Raw genomic sequence first — 18,241 nt, 5'->3', positions numbered from 1 at the left:
TTTCTTTTAAAGCATAAAATATTGCCGGAATAAAAAATCTAGTTATATTTAATCTTCCCTTGGCAGGAACATAGATAGAGTTTTTAGAAAGTGTGAAAGCTGAGATTTATAGCTATAATGGGACAGGTTTAATCAGAAAATGTAAATTATTGGTATATACTATTGACCTAGAATAGATGTTGTAAAAAAACAGGGATGGTGGGTAAATGTGTAGCAATCAAGGTCAGAGGAAGCTTGGCAAAGAATACGATCTGCATGCTTCTTCTGTCTGACTGTCAAACCCAGTGATGGCATTCCCATGACATGGACCACTTAATAACAGCAGGAGGGAGGTGTTCAGAACGATATGATTTTAATATAACAGTTTTAGCACTCAAGTGTCACCACTGCTTGACATATCTGGACTGTGGGATAATTTAGTGCTGTTTTATCATCCTGTCATCAAAAGGCAGCTGAGAGTTATGTGAAATGATATTGATGTTTATAGAGCAACCTCTAGCATCCTGCTTCATAAATGATATCCCTCAAAAGACAACATGGCAAGGTAGTGATATACCGCTCATCTCATTACTTATAATTAGGGATGAGCAGAACACCCCCTGCAGAACATGCGAACAGGCAAAAAATTTGTGCGAACACCGTTAAGGTCTATGGGACGCGAACGTGAAAAATAAAAAGTGCTAATTTCAAAAGCTTATATGCAAGTTATTGGCATAAAAAGTGTGAGGGGACCTGGGTCCTGCCTCAGGGGACATGTATCAATGCAATAAAAAGTTTTAAAAATGTCTGTTTTTTCAGGAGCAGCGATTGTAATAATGCTTAAAGTGAAACAATAAAAATGAAATTATATATCGTGCCTGGGGGGGTCCTTAGTAAGCCTGTAAAGTAGCACATCTTTCCCATGTTTATAACAGTACCACAGCAAAATGACATTTCTAAAGGAAAAAATGTCATTTAAAACTGCTCGTGGCTGTAATGTATTGTCGGATCCCGGCAATATAGAGAAAAATACCAAAAATATTTTAAAAAATGGTGTGGATGTCCCCCCAAAATCCATACCAGGCCCTTTGGGCCTGGTATGAATATTAAGGGGAATCCCGCACCAAAAAAAAATGTCCTGGGGGTCCCCCAGGCCCCCAGGCACTATATACTCTGAACAGCAGTATATATACTATATGACCTGCCCTATATACTCTGCAGAAAAACTGAGCCTTAGGTGTTGGTGGTACCAGAACACTGTAACCCCTCACAGTTACTCTTGTTGGGGGCAGGAACGAGCCCTGCTATGAAATATTATATCAAATATTGTAATTACATGACACTGTTAATTAGGGGCAGAAAACTTTGGCCGTTGGTTTTGGTGACGCCAGCACACTGTAACCCCTCACAATTACTCTTGTTGGGCACAGGAACGGGCCCTGCTTAACTATTATTTCAAAAATAGTAATTACATGCTCCTGTTAAACAGGGGCAGAAAAATTGGGCCTTTGGTTTTGGTGGCGCCAGAACACTGTAAGCCCTCACATTTATTCTTTTTTGGGCTCAGGAATGGGCCCTGTTGTGAAATATTAGATCAAAAATTGTAATTACATGCCCTTGATAAACAGGGGCAGAAAAATTGGGCCTTTGGTTTTGGTGGCGCCAGAACAATGTAACCCCGCACAGTACTCTTGTTGGGTGCAGTAACGGTCCCTGCAATTAAATATTATATCAAAAATTATCATTACATGCCCCTGTTAAACAGTGTCAGAAAAATTGGGCCTTGGGTGGTGGTAGTGGTGCCACAACACTGTAACCCCTCACAGATACTCTTGCTGGTCGCAAATAGGTGCAGAAAAATTGGGCCTTGGGTGGTGGTGGTGCTGCCACAACACTGTAACCCCTCACAGTTACTCTTGTTGGGCTCAGAAACTGGCCCTGTGTTGAAATATTAAATCAAAAATTGTAATTACATGCCCCTGCTAAACAGGGGCAGAAAAATTTGGCCTTGGGTGCTGGTGGTGGTGCCACAACTTTGTAACCCCTCACAGATACTCTTGTTGGGAGCAGGAACTGGCCCTGTTGTGAAATATTAGATCAAAAATTGTAATTACATGCCCCTGTTAAACAGGGCCAGAAAAATTTGGCCTTTGGTTTTGGTGACGCCAGCACACTGTAACTCCTCACACTTACTCTTGTTTGCACAGGAACTGGCCCTGCTTAACTATTATTTCAAAAATAGTAATTACATGCACCTGTCAAACAGGGTCAGAAAAATTGGACCTTTGGTTTTGGTGGCGCTAGAACACTGTAAGCCCTCACATTTACTCTTTTTGGACACAGGAACAGGCCCTGCTGTGAAACATTAGATCAAAAATTGTAATTACATGCCCTTGTTAAACAGGGGCAGAAAAATTGGGCCTTTGGTTTTGGTGGCACAAGAACACTGTAACTTACCACAGATACTCTTGTTGGTCGCAGGAACAGGCCCTGTGTTGAAATATTAAATCAAAAATTGTAATTACATGCCCCTGTTAAACAGGTGCAGAAAAATTGGGCCTTGGGTGGTGGTGGTGCTGCCACAACACTGTAACCCCTCACAGTTACTCTTGTTGGGCGTAGAAACTGGCCCTGTGTTGAAATATTAAATCAAAAATTGTAATTACATGCCCCTGTTAAACAGGGGCAGAAAAAAATTGGGCCTTGGGTGGTGGTGCTGCTACCACAACACTATAACCCCTCACAGTTACTCTTGTTGGGCTCAGAAACTGGCCCTGTGTTGAAATATTAAATCAAAAATTGTAATTACATGCCCCTGTTAAACAGGGGCAGAAAAATTTGGCCTTGGGTGCTGGTGGTGGTGCCACAACTTTGTAACCCCTCACAGATACTCTTGTTGGGAGCAGGATCGGGCCTGTTGTGAAATATTAGATCAAAAATTGTAATTACATGCCCCTGTTAAACAGGGCCAGAAAAATTTGGCCTTTGGTTTTGGTGACGCCAGCACACTGTAACCCCCCACAATTACTCTTGTTGGCACAGGAACGGGCCCTGCTTAACTATTATTTCAAAAATAGTAATTGCATGCCCCTGTCAAACAGGGGCAGAAAAATTGGGCCTTTGGTTTTGGTGGCACCAGAACACTGTAAGCCCTCACAGATACTCTTGTTGGACACAGGAACGGGCCCTGCTGTGAAATATTAGATCAAAAATTGTAATTACATGCCCTTGTTAAACAAGGGCAGAAAAACTGGGCCTTTGGTTTTGGTGGCGCCAGAACACTGTAACCCCTCACAGATACTCTTGTTGGTCGCAGGAACAGGCCCTGTGTTGAAATATTAAATCAAAAATTGTAATTACATGCCCCTGTTAAACAGGTGCAGAAAAATTGGGCCTTGGGTGGTGGTGGTGCTGCCACAACACTGTAACCCCTCACAGTTACTCTTGTTGGGCGCAGAAACTGGCCCTGTATTGAAATATTAAATCAAAAATTGTAATTACATGCCCTTGTTAAACAGGGGCAGAAAAATTTGGCCTTGGGTGCTGGTGGTGGTGTCAGGACTTTGTAACCCCTCACAGATACTCTTGTTGGGAGCAGGAATGGGCCCTGCTGTGAAATATTAGATCAAAAATTGTAATTACATGCCCCTGTTAAACAGGGCCAGAAAAATTGGGCCGTCGGTGGTAGTGGTGGTGCCCTGAACCAAAAATATTGTTGGAAGCTAGCATCATCAAGGTTGAGAAGGAATAGGATAGTCAGCATAGGCAGTCTTCAAGGGATCCCAGATCCATAGCAAATTCAATCAGTTAGATCAGCATCAGATGCTTGATAGCTGCTGATCCAAGACTGAATATTTTTTATGAATGTGAGCCTATCAATGGAGTCTGTGGACAGGCGCACTCTTTGATCCGTTACAAACCCTCCATCAGCACTGAATGTGCATTCAGAAAGCATGCTGGATGCAGGACAGGCCAGTAGCTCAATTGCATATTGAGCAAGTTCTGGCCAGTGGTCCATCCTCAAGACCCATTAACCCAGTGGATGCTCTTTTGGAAAGGTCTCCAAGTCTGCTCTTGCCCCTAGATGATCCTGCACCATGTAATGCAGACGCAGTCGATGGTTGCTTAAACCCATCAGACCTTGGCGCTGAGCACTGAAAAATTGTTTAAAGGCATCGGTCAGCCGGCCACCTTCTCCACCGCTCTTCCTCTGACTGAACAAAGACTCAGCAACATGTTGTCCAGCACCAGGAAATTGTAACCTCCCAGGGTCTGGAAATGCATTGCACAAACCTTTCTTCAAGGTCTCCTGAAGATGTTTCATCCTCTGCTCCCTCTGCGAAGACAGGATGAGTTCTGCAAATTTACCCTTGTAACGTGTATCAAGAAGGGTTGCCAGCCAGTAATGATCCCTCTCCTTGATACCACGAATCCTAGGATCCTTTCGCAGGCTTTGCAGAATCAGGGAGGCCATGCAGCGTAAGTTTGCAGAGGCATTCAATTCTGAGTCCTCTGGGTCACTAAGGATCACATTATTCGTAACTACATCCTCCCAGCCACATACAACTCCTTGGGTTTCTGGGACTGAAAACCATCCTTTGAAGACTGCTGCTGAGTGTTATCCTCTACACCCACGCTGACACAATTCTCCTCCTATTCTTCCTGTGTGTTTGGTGGGCCCGCAGGAATGCTATCTGGATAAAGGGGGACTTGAGAGGAAAGGAAGTCCTCTTCCTCCCGCTCAAGTGCCTTGTCCATGATTCCACGAAGCGTGTGCTCCAGCAGGAAGACTAGAGGGACAGTGTCACTGATGCATGCATTGTCACTGCTATCCCATCCTTGTGGCCTCCTCAAATGGTGACAGGACAGTGCATGCATCCTTAATCAGTAGCCACTGGCGTGGCGAAAAGAATCCAAGCTCCCCTGACTCTCTCCTGGTGCCATACTCGCAAAAGTACTCATTGATGGCCCTTTGCTGTGTCTGCAGCCCCTGCAGCATTGCCAACGTTGAGTTCCACCTGGTGGGCGTGTCACAAATGAGGCAGTTTGTGGGCAGGTTGCATTCCCTTTGAATGTCAGCCAGCCCAGGACTGGTATTGTATGACGGAAATGACCACAGACTTTTCTGGCCTGCCTCAGGAGATCCTGTAAGCCTGGGTACCTGCTAAAGAACCGCTACACCACCAAATTCAGGATGTGTGCCAAACATGAAACATGGGTCAAGTGTCAGAGGGCGGAGGGAAGGTTGGTGCCATTGTCACATACAACCATTTCTGGCTGAAGCTGGTGTGGCGTCAACCACCTCTGAGCCTGCCCCTGCAGAGCTGACAGAATCTCTGCACCAGTGTGGCTCCTGTCCCCTAGGCAGACCAACTCAAGCACCGCATGGCGTCTTTTAGCCTGATTGCTTGTGTAGCCCCCTGAACGCTTACGGAGCATCACTGGTTCAGAGGACAAATCTGCAGAAGAGGCCATTGTATAAGGGCCAGCAATGACAACCCCTAGTACATGTTAGGGCCAGCCAGAACACCCAGCACAGCACAACAGTGAGCAGTACACAGCATACAGTGCAGAGCAGGAGTGAGCCCTTAGAGTGCCTAGATTAGGAGTGAGCCCTTAGAGTGCCCAGATTAGGAGTGGGCCCTTAGAGTGCAAAGGGAAAGAGAGTGACCCCATAGAGAGAGTGCCCCCTTTTAGAGGGCCCACAGCAGGAGGGTGACCCCATACACAGTCCCCACAGCAGGAGGGTGACCCCATACACAGTGCCCACAGCGGGAAGGTGACCCCATACACAGTCCCCACAGCAGGAGGGTGACCCCATACACAGTCCCCACAACAGGAGGGTGACCCCATACACAGTCCCCACAGCAGGAGGGTGATCCCATACACAATACCCACAGCAGGAGGTTGACCCCATACACAGTGCCCACAGCACAATGGTGACCCCATACACAGTGCCCACAGCACGATGGTGACACCATACACAGTACCCACAGCACGACGGTGACCCCATACACAGTGCCCACAGCAGGAGGGTGACCCCATACACAGCGCCCACAGCAGGAGGATGTCCCCATACACAGGGCCCACAGCAGGAGGGTGACCCCATACACAGTGCCCACAGCACAATGGTGACCCCATACACAGTGCCCACAGCACGATGGTGACACCATACACAGTACCCACAGCACGACGGTGATCCCATACACAATACCCACAGCAGGAGGTTGACCCCATACACAGGGCCCACAGCAGGAGGGTGACCCCATACACAGTGCCCACAGCACAATGGTGACCCCATACACAGTGCCCACAGCACAATGGTGACCCCATACACAGTGCCCACAGCACGATGGTGACACCATACACAGTACCCACAGCACGACAGTGACCCCATACACAGTGCCCACAGCAGGAGGGTGACCCCATACACAGCGCCCACAGCAGGAGGATGTCCCCATACACAGGGCCCATAGCAGGAGGGTGACCCCATACACAGTGCCCACAGCACAATGGTGACCCCATACACAGTGCCCACAGCACGATGGTGACACCATACACAGTACCCACAGCACGACGGTGACCCCATACACAGTGCCCACAGCAGGAGAGTGACCCCATACACAGTGCCCAGAGCAGGAGGGTGACCCCATACACAGTGCCCACAGCATGATGGTGACCCCATACACAGTGCCCACAGCAGAACGGTGACCCCATGCACAGTGCCCACAGCAGGAGGGTGACCCCATACACAGTGCCCACAGCACAACGGTGACCCCATACACAGTGCCCACAGCACAACAGTGACCCCATACACAGTGCCCACAGCAGGAGGGTGACCCCATACACAGTGCCCACAGCAGGACGGTGACCCCATACACAGTGCCCACAGCACAACAGTGACCCCATAGTCCAATGGTGCACTGTTATGGGGACACCTGATCATCATTTGGGCACTATAAACAGCAGGCACAGGCACTCTTGATCTGTGTGGCATTCTAATGATTGCAGTACATGTCTCCAAGCCCAATGAGAGGGCTGATATCAGAGGATTTCCCTCAGAGTGTCCGCTGCTCAGTCCAGATCAGTGTAATGCAGCATGCTGCTATAGATCAGAGGACTGGAAAGCCCCCTCCCTTCCAGGTTCAGCAGCTACAATAAAAACAGAAGATGCCTGCAGCAGTGATCAGCCTCGCTCCTCCTAAGCCTTCCTCCTCGGAGCACACCATGTGACACACACACCCCGCTTATCCTCTGACACTGACAGGCTCAGTAAGCCCTGCTGACTGCAATGCACTGAGTGCAGCAGCTCCGTTCTGCTCCCTCACTCCTCCCCCCAGGTTCCTGGGGCACTGCACAGGGCTGGGCTCTCTCTGCTGCTTCCATCCAAATTCTTCTTTTGGTGGCAAATGCAGGAGACCAGCACTGGATCAATCCGCCACTGATGCAGGCTCCTTACCGCCCAGCCCCTGCTGGGTCTAACTGATCATTAGTGGCTTATTCGGCTGTATCCTTCCACTTTACAAAAGAGTCCCTAGCCTCTTGCAGACAGGATTCACAGCAGGTACTAAATAATTTGTTTAAAATCTTGTGACTGTACTGTAACACCTCTGTGGAAATTTTGGGGGTGCTATGAGGGTGCTTGAAGACTTTTTGGGGGAGCTTCAGCACACCCAAGCACCCACCTGGCGCCGCCACTGGGCGGCATCATCCTCCCCCTCACAGCGCAGCAGTCCACACACTAAGAAGTCTCTGCCTCACAGCCAGAATACACAGGCTACTTATGGTGAGTCAGACTAGGACAATGGTGACTTATAAGCTGCAGTACAGCCTGACATATTCCAAAAAAATTGAAAATATGCTTCAGAAAGCCCTCAAGCAGACTTCTGACCATATAACAGACAAGTTAACTAAAGAAATAAGAGAACTAGGTCAGAGAACTGCAGACTTAGAACTGAGAGTGGATGAAATTGATAACCATACACAGAATTACATTTCTGAGCTTATGCCCTTAAAGAGGAAAATCTCACACTACAGTCACGCTTAGAGGACCAAGAGAATAGGGACCGCCGATCTTATCTGCGGATCAGGGGAATCCCTGAATCTGCTCTGGACCTGCAGGCTACTATCTTGGCGCTTTTTCAGGAATTAATACCAGGTACCCTGACTGGCTTGAAATGGATAGAGTGCATAGAGCTTTAGCTCCTCGCAAAACCAATGGTCCTTTAAGGGACATAATAGCCAAATTGCACTACTATAGGACCAAAGAACAGCTGCTAACAGCTGCCAGAGGTAGAGAATCCCTCTGCTTTCTGGGCCATGTCTATCAGCTGTTCACTGATCTGACCCCACTTACAGTGGCAAAGAGACATGCACTCAAACCTCAACTGCAGATACTTCAGCTAAATCAAATTACTTACCATTGGGGATTCCATTTTTTGTCTCCGATTCATTCATCTGGAAACTAAATATGTCTGTTGCTCTTCAGAGGACTTACAGTAGGCCCTAATTGAAATGAGTTTGGCTGAAGTAGTCTTGCCTAAAAAACAGTCTCACAGACGTTCAGCCTCTCGATCTCCACAGCAAGATAAAGATGCAGGATCCAGCTCTACCTCCTCTTCACATCAAAATCTTAATAAGTATGGTCGTTATGAGCATTCACCACCCAATGACGAGGATTCAGTGGACTGACATTTTAGTTTAAACTAGTTACCTTCTCTCATTACAGGTTCCCTGCTCCTCATGCTGGCTGAGTTACTTAACTGGCCATGTTCATGACTGAAATGAGCTTTGGCATCATGGTTCTGTTATAGTTACAACAATTTTTGAATTTTTTCTTTTTATACTTTCCCTTTTTTTAATATCAGTTCGATATTTCCATGATAGCTCTTACACAGTTCCTGTGGTTCTCTGGTGTTGTTCATACCTTAGGAATTCCTTGCTGCCCTTCATACCACCTAAGGACTCCTACCATTTATATGAGGGACTCTGCTGGTGGACCTGGACCCTCTCAGGGAGTTCTACTCCCCTGAGATGCTCCCACACCCTATTATTTAGTTTTAATCTACTGATATATTGTCTTCATATTGAGTTAGCTCGATTGTTTTATTTTTTTCTTCTTTCTCTACCTTTTACTATTCCCTTTTGACTCTCTGGTCGGTGGTTCTGGCTCTCGGTAAGTACTTTGCTTGTGATGATATAATGTTCACCCTAGTTGGTTCATGGTTCCTATAAATGTCTTGTCATTAAATGTACAAGGGTTTAATATTCCACATAAACGAACCAAGGCATTACGCTCTTTTGCAATGAAGAAAGCTAATATTATATGTTTACAGGAAACCCATTTCACTGATAAGGTTTACCCCAAAATCTTCTTATCCACAATTCTATATTGCCTCCGCCATGGTTAAACAGCATGGAACCCTTATTGGGTTTCATCGTTCTACTCCGTTTAACCTTGTATCACAATTGACGGATCCTGAGGGACGATATATGCTTCTAACAGGTTTTATTTCTGACAATCCTATTAAATTGTATCTTACTAAGCCCCCAACAAATGCCCAACAGCTTTCTTATCTCATCTTCTTCAAGTTATAAAGGTTCATAAGTTTGGTACAGTTGTTATTTGTGGGGATTCTATTGCAACTATTTTCCCGTTTTTGGATAAATATCCTTCAGGAGCTACTACAGGTACAATAAACCTAACCTTTCAATGTCTACTTACTACACATGGCTTGGTGGACACTTGGCAAGAAATGAACCCTACCAGTAGACGTTTCACTCATTATTCCTACCCACATAACTCCTTCTCATGAATAGATAATATCCTTATTCCATTTAGTATGTTACCAGAAATCATTTCATCCAAAATCATTCCTCTTCCATGGACAGACCATTGTCCAGTATTCACTACCATTGCTTCCACAGTTCCTATATCACCCGACAACACTTGGTGTATAAATGACTCTATATCGACCCATCCTTCTCATCGTATTGAGATTGAGAAAGTACTTTCCGATTATCTAAGATCCAATGATACAGGGGATGTCTCTGCTCTTACATTATGGGATGCACACAAAGCTGTCATTAGGGGTAGATTGATACAACAAGCAACTGCGCTTAAAAGAGAATGCAAAATTTTGTTTACAAAACTTGAGTCTACCTTTGATGACTGCCACCAGACTTTTCAATCTTCCCTGACTGTCACCAATAACTTTAAACTAGAAAAAGCCTGTCTTGATCTGGATCTTTTTCTGACTGATTCAACAGATAAGCTCATACACAAACACCAGCATGTTCAATACCTTAAGGCAAATAAACCTGATACTCCTATGGCTAGAATCTTAAAGAATTTGCAACACAAACAAACACCTATCAGATTGAAAATATCCTGAGAAGCGCACACTAGTAATCCAGTAAAGATTCTAGAGATTTTTAGTTCTAACTTGGCTAAATTATATTCCTCTGCTCCGAATTTCGATAAGATCAAAGCAGATACTCTGTTTTCCAGTATCACGCTTCCTAATCTTGATCAACAACAGCGAGATCTTCTTGAATGCCCAATTACAGATACTGAAGTTTTAAATGCAATAAAATCCTTAAAACTGCATAAGAGACCAGGCCCAGATGGATTTTCGGCAGCATATTATAAACAGTTTTCACATATCTTAATGCCTGTCTTAACCAAGGCCTTCAATTTGATCCTTAGGGGACAATCATTTAGAACGGAGACACTCACCTCTATCATAGCAATTATCCCCAAACCACATTCTGATTCCACTTCCTGGACTAACTATCGTCCTATATCCCTCCTCAATCTAGATATAAAATTAATAGCTAAATTCCTGGCCACCAGATTGAATAATACCATCGGCCACCTAATCCATAAGGACCAAACAGGTTTTATGCCAAAACGCCAGGCAGGTGATAATATTAGGCGAGCACTCTTACTTATCCATGCTGCTAAAACCAGGCAAATCCCAGCTTGCCTTGTATCCTTGGATATAAGGAAACCATTTGTCACTTGGCCATATATGAAATATATCCTTCAAAAATGGGGGTTTGGAAACCATTTTTAAACCTGGTTCTCCTCTTTATATAATAATCCAAGAGCATATATTAAATATGCTGGTTATAAGTCAACAATGTTCGACATTAGACGAGGCACTAGTCAAGATTGTCCCCTTTCCCCATTACTTTTTGCCTTATTAATAGAACCCCTGTCACAACTAATTAGAACCAATCCTGATATTAAAGGTATCGAATTAGGTGATCATCATCATCATCATAAATTTTGCCTCTTTGCGGATGATATCCTTATATTTTTGTCACATCCCCATATATCTACCCCTAATTTACTCAATACATTAGATAATTTCGCCCAAATCTCAGGACTATATGTTAACCCAACAAAATCAAATGCGTTAAATATTTCCTTATCACAATCAGAACTTCAACATGCACAAATTTCCTTACCTTTTAACTGGGTTTCAAAACAACTCCCATACTTAGGAATACAACTCACAATCTCCCCTAAGGATTTTTTTGCGGCTAATTATCTACCTCTCCTGAAACAAACTTCTGGCTTCATGAAGCAATGGGCTTCTCTTCAATTGTCATGGTTGGGAAGGATTAACGCTATAAAGATGTCAATATTGCCAAAATTTTTATACTTATTCAGGGTACTTCCTATACCACTACCATCTTATTTTCTAAGACTTACTCAACGTAGAATTATGTCCTTTATTTGGGGTATCACCAAACCTCATACAACTAAATCAACGCTTTACCTCAATAAATTGAGAGGAGGTTTGGGATTACCTAACTTTCCTCTTATTTCAACGCTGCACAGATTGTACTTCTTCCCAAATATCATGCTATGGTTGATACACCCTTATGGGTAGCTATCGAATCGGTAGATAGTGACCCTATCTCGGTGGCTAATATGCTATGACTTCTCTCCACTGATAGAATACATCTTTCTAATCCCATAGCGAAACATACCTTAGCAATTTGGGATAAATTTAAGTGCTCATATAATCTCCAATCATCACATATTCCCCTGCTTTCATTCCTTAATAATCCAACCTTTTATCCTGCTTGGAAATTTCCAAGATCATTTTCTATATGGTCCTCTACGAACCTAACTCGCTTATACAATCTATCCTCTGCTACCACTATCCATACCTTTCCTGTACTATGTGAAACCTTTGGGTTACCTAGAACAGAAATATTCCGTTATTTACAAATTAAAATTTTCTACGAATTATTTCTTAGTACAAGCTCAAATCTTAACCAAATGACTCAATTTGAGCGGATATGTATAAGCGACCCACACATTAGAGGACTTATTCCATTCTTATATCAGCAACTCAATGAAATCTCGAGTGAGTTTTTACCCTCATACGCTACTAAATGAGCACAGGATATGAACCAAGTGTTCGATAATAAAGATTGGTATAATATCTGGTTAGCCACCAAAACTTCCTCTCCAAACTGTTTTGCTGTAGAAACAAATTACAAGGTTCTCGCACGTTGGCACCTAGTACCAGCTAGAATAGCAAAATTCGTCCCCACATATCCACCTAATTGCTTTAGAGCAGGGATATGCAATTAGCGGACCTCCAGCTGTTGCAGAACTACAAGTCCCATGAGACATAGCAAGACTCTGACAGCCACAAGCATGACACCCAGAGGCAGAGGCATGATGGGACTTGTAGTCTTGCAACAGCTGGAGGTCCACTAATTGCATAAATAAAAATAAAAAAATAAATATCCCTGCTTTAGAGGGTGTGATATGCCAGGCACACATTTTCACATATGGTGGCAATGTCCAGTTGTCGAAGAATTCTGTAAGAACATATTTCTTATGGCTTCTAAAGCTCTGGAAATCGCAATTCCTCCAGATCCTCCTATGGCACTTCTAAACCTTAAGCCCGCTCCACTCACCCACACTCAATTTCAATTGTTTATTCAACTTAGTTCTGCAGCTAAACAAATGATAGCCAAGGCATGGAAGTCCCAAACTCTAATTGTCGCTGAAGCTAAACACAGAATGAACAGAGCACTCATATACGCTAGAATGACAGCTATTGAAGAGAAATAGATGATTACATTCTGCAAGATTTGGCAACCATGGTTTAAACACTACTTAACCACTGATTTTGACCAATCTTTGTTGTTACCACACTAGGCTATATAGTATATTTACCAATTAAATGTGTATATCTACCATGAGCGAGGACAACACCCTGGGAAATTTCTCCCTTCTATCTTTTCCTTTTCCCCTTCTTTGTTATTTTCTTTTGATGATGATTTATTTATTTATTTATTTTTAGCTTCTCCCTCATTAGGCTGGTATGTTACGATGTGATATACCAGGCTCTTATACTCATTCTTTATCTCTCTTTTTTATGCTGCTTATCTTACAACTGGACAATGATATTTGGTCTGATTGTTTGATCATTATCTCTATTCTTACGTTGTTAATTTACAGTGTATATAAAATAAACACAGTTGTAAGATAGTTCTAAACTTACTATTATAATGTAAAACATTTTGAATGTATGCTATGTATCCATGCATTATATTCTTTCATTTTCCTTTGTGAAACTAAATAAATAAAAATATGTAACAAGAAAACGTGAAAACAACGTGTTGTGGTGTCCACATTCAGGTGCCCCTGACCCTCAATGGGTGCTCACCTTAGAGCGTGTGACCTCACAATTAAGTTCGATCAAACACGCATACGAATCACCTCAGGGGTTCTAAGTTAGCTGTATTGACCCAAACTGATCACTGGTGCTGTGTCCCCATATACAAACAGTAGAAAGAGACTCCATAGCGTGATACAGTTTTAACACAATTATATTGTACAAACAAAAAGCCCCAGTACAGGGTCCTGTCCCTCCCCTATGCGTGACAATACAAAGGAAATTCGTATCTTCCTCAGGGTCACGCGTAGGGGAGGGGACAGGACGGTGCAGGAAGCAGCTGGTCTGCTTCACAGAGAACGGACATACGACCTCAACCAAAACCCAATGTTTTAAGGCACATTACAGATTGGTATACTTAATGCGCTTAACCCATGTGAGTACCCTGTACTGGGGCTTCTTGTTTGTACAATAAAATTGTGTTAAAACTGTATCACGCTATGGAGTCTCTTTCTACTGTTTATACAGTTGCAATAAAAAGTATGTGAACCCTTTTGGAATGATATGGATTTCTGCACAAATTGGTCATAAAATGTGATATGATCTTCATCTAAGTCACAACAATAGACAATCACAGTCTGCTTAAACTAATAATACACATAGAATTAAATGTTACCATGTTTTTATTGAACACACCATGTAAACATTCACAGTGCAGGTGGAAAAAGTATGTGAACCCTTTGATTTAATAACTGGTTGAACCTCCTTTGGCAACAATAACTTCAACCAATCGTTTCCTGTAGTGGCAGATCAGACGTGCACAACGGTCAGGAGTTTCAGTTCAGCATAATTCTTGGGATTTCTGGTGTGAATCGCTTTCTTGAGGTCATGCCACGGCATCTCAATCGGGTTGAGGTCAGGACTCTGACTGGGCCACTCCAGAAGGCGTATTTTCTTCTGTTTAAGCCATTCTGTTGTTGATTTACTTCTATGCTTTGGGTCGTTGTCCTGTTGCAACACCCATCTTCTGTTGAGCTTCAGCTGGTGGACAGATGGCATTAAGTTCTCCTGCAAAATGTCTTGATAAACTTGGGAATTTATTTTTCCTTAGATGATAGCAATCCGCCCAGGCCCTGATGCAGAAGAGCAGCCCCAAACCATGATGCCCCACCACCATACTTCACAGCTGGGATGAGGTTTTGATGTTGGTGTGCTGTGCCTCTTTTTCTCCACACATAGTGTTGTGTGTTTCTTCCAAATAACTCAACTTAGGTTTAATCTGTCCTCAGAATATTTTGCCAGTACTGCTGTGGAACATCCAGGTGCTCTTGTGCAAACTGTAAACGTGCAGCAATGTTTTTTTTGGACAGCAGTGGCTTCCTCTGTGGTATCCTCCCACGAAAGCCATTCTTGTTTAGTGTTTTACGTATCGTAGATTCGCTAACAGGGATGTTAGCAAATGCCAGAGACTTTTGTAAGTCTTTAGCTGACACTCTAGGATTCTTCTTCACCTCATTGAGCAGTCTGTGCGGTGCTCTTGCAGTCATCTTTACAGGACGCCCACTCCTAGGAAGAGTAGCAGCAGTGCTGAACTTTCTCCATTTATAGACAATTTGTCTTACCATGGACTGATGAACAGCAAGGCTTTTGGAGATACTTTTATAACCCTTTCCAGCTTTATGCAAGTTAACAATTCTTAATTGTAGGTCTTCTGAGAGCTCTTTTGTGCGAGGCATCATTCGCATCAGGCAATGCTTCTTGTGAAAAGCAAACCCAGAATTGGTGTGTGTTTTTTTATAGGGCAGGGCAGCTGTAACCAACACCTCTGATCTCATCTCATTGATTGGACTCCAGTTGGCTGACACCTCACTCCAATTAGCTCTTGGAGATCTCATTAGTCTAGGGTTCACATACTTTTTCCACCTGCACTGTGAATGTTTACATGGTATGTTCAATAAAAACATGGTAACATTTCATTCTTTGTGTGTTATTAGTTTTAACAGACTGTGATTGTCTATTGTTGTGACTTAGATGAAGATCAGATCACATTTTATGACCAATTTGTGCAGAAATCCATATCATTCCAAAAGGGTTCACGTACTTTTTATTGCAACTGTATATGAAGACACAGCACCGGTGAGCAGTTTGGATCCATACAGCTAACTCAGAATCCTTGAGGTGATTCATATGCGTGTTTGACCGAACTGCAAAGTCACATGCTCTAAAGTGAACGGCCATTGCCTGAGGGTGGGGAGCACCTGAGTGTGGACACAGCAACACGTTGTTTTCACATTTTTATGAAGTCACCATTATACCTTTAATAAGGACTATATACAATTTATGTTGGACTGATCTGCCTTTGATTAGAACGTCACTGTTATATGCACTATAGCACTTTATGATTCACGTTTGTGGCACCATATATATAACTTTTATAAGTTTGCTTATTATTTTTATTTTGTCTGTGGAATGTGACACTTAACACAGAATTTATCATCACAGCAGTCAAAGGACTCTATATACAGTTTTGGAATATATTATAATTTTTGTCAGTTTATCATGTTTTTTTATTATTTTCCTCATTATTGTAAAGTTGGCACATTAAAATTATTGTTGGAGTTAATATCAGGAGATAGTGCAGCATAGTAGTTTTCTATTTATATCATTTTCACACGGCTTTATGAGACGTGATCAGTGCTAGCAGCTGTTGATCATTACTACTCGCTAATTATATTTTGTTTTTTATGTATATATTTTGTCACTTTCAAAACAGGTAGCTCGCAAGAGCCTCACAGTTTGTTTTAAATATATAAAATGAACCTTCTTAATATTTATGGTGCCCCAGGACTTCCCTCTGCCAGATATGAGTGATGTACCTAAATTTTAAGTAGTTTTATTTGTGATTCCTACACTTAGTAACCAGAGGGCAAGTTGACCATTTAAAGCCTGCAGCTCTGCAGCTACCTGTGTGGTCTTCCCTCCTGTACCCTGGACACTGAACTTGGAATGACTATGACTATATTAGTGCAGTAGAGCCTGATTTTCTAACTATGTTGACACTTCCAAGATCAGACTGATTTCTGGTGTGAAGGTGATTTTGTATATCAAATATAATTATTGCATTCAACTAATAATATTAGCAGAATGAATTACAATATTACCACTTTTTTTTTTTTGACTGAAGTTTTTACTGCTAATCAGGACCCCATTTGGGAAATGTTACCTCATTCCCTGTCCCTGTGGAAAAAGGACAAAAATCATAGAGAGTACTTGTCACTTGGACAGGAGAGCACAGATAAAATAACCTTACAGAGGTTCTTACCTTTTCACAATTTATTGAAAATAAAAAAACAAAGATTTCCCATCTCTTCTTGTCCTAAACCTCTCCAATGAGGACATTGACTGCAGATAGAAACCTAGCAGAAATTTGTATCCTGGGACTTTATGGATTTTATATGGTTTTCATGGAATTTTACCATAAAGTGCATTTTTTTTTAAATGGCCCAGGTCTCATTTAGAGTCTTCAAGATCTGAGATACTTCCAAGTGTGTTTGATACCTGTTCCTCTTCTGTGGTTCCTTCTCAGCTGCTAGCCCCTACCTCACCACTGTGTTCTGTAGTAATATAAGGGCCAGAGGAAATGGTGGTTCCTTCTGTTGGCTCCAGTGTCAGTACAGGCAGGGACTGGGCATCCAAATGTGTTGGATGCTGCAGATTTTTTAGCTGTTTAGCTCTTGATGAAAAAAGGAAAGATGCATGAAATATTGTTGGCCTCCAACAGGAAAGTGTACAACAATACCCACAAAGCTTGGAGCCCATGGGCCCGCTAGTATACACAACACTCCTGTAGCAATACCATTCCATAATACTAAATCTTGGTGCAATCCTCCTTATTTGATTGTTTAATTCTACCCATCTTTTGATTTGTTTTGTTTTCCCTCCCCCACCTCTAATGTTCCAATTGTTCAGGTTGAGGCATTATTATTTAGAATGCTCATTGTAAACTCTATATTGAAGTGGATTGGATATCTTATTATGACGATTGTATATAAAGGAGGAAGTGACAGGCAGATCACATGACCCCTGATGACGTCAGACCTTGCTGACGAAATGCGTCAGTTGAGGTAGTACATCACACATCACTTCTGCCACCTCTCTGGAATGCAGGTGGAATGGAATCGGTGTCCCTGCTTGTTTTATGGGCTTTTATGGATCTGCAACATTGTAAGTGTTACTCTTTTATTGTGATGCAAATAAAGTTACAAACTGCACTATGAGAAGCTTTCTTTCTTCTCCTTGATACATGTGACTTACCATACTCTCACCCGGAGGTTTACATCTTTATGGACCATTTTCCTTTCCCTGGAGGATACATTTCTACCATACATGCTTATTATAACTACCTGTAATGGGTGTCATATACGTCCGGTGAGTAGGATGTTTGCCTAGGGGCTGGTGAAAGAAGGCACTTTGGTTTTTCACATTATATTGATGAATTATTAAGAAGACATCACTTCACTTGTTTGGAGCCATCTGGTGGTGGTTTATGGACATTATACATACTAAAATGTATTAAATTTAATCACCACTTATCATGTGTTGTACTATAT

At 42.8% G+C, this 18,241-nt stretch overlaps 1 protein-coding gene across 1 annotated transcript in view; it reads left to right on the top strand.

The window, feature by feature from the left end:
- The window catches only part of PAPPA2 (pappalysin 2), a 440,517-nt gene that overhangs the window by 330,457 nt on the left and 91,819 nt on the right, over positions 1 to 18,241 (top strand). The window lies entirely within an intron of this gene.

This window comes from Aquarana catesbeiana, linkage group LG07 (assembly GCF_042186555.1).
Source record: "Aquarana catesbeiana isolate 2022-GZ linkage group LG07, ASM4218655v1, whole genome shotgun sequence".
NCBI classification, from domain to species: domain Eukaryota; kingdom Metazoa; phylum Chordata; class Amphibia; order Anura; family Ranidae; genus Aquarana; species Aquarana catesbeiana.
Note: the sequence above shows the minus strand (reverse complement) of the source record. Positions and strands in the feature narration are given on the sequence as shown.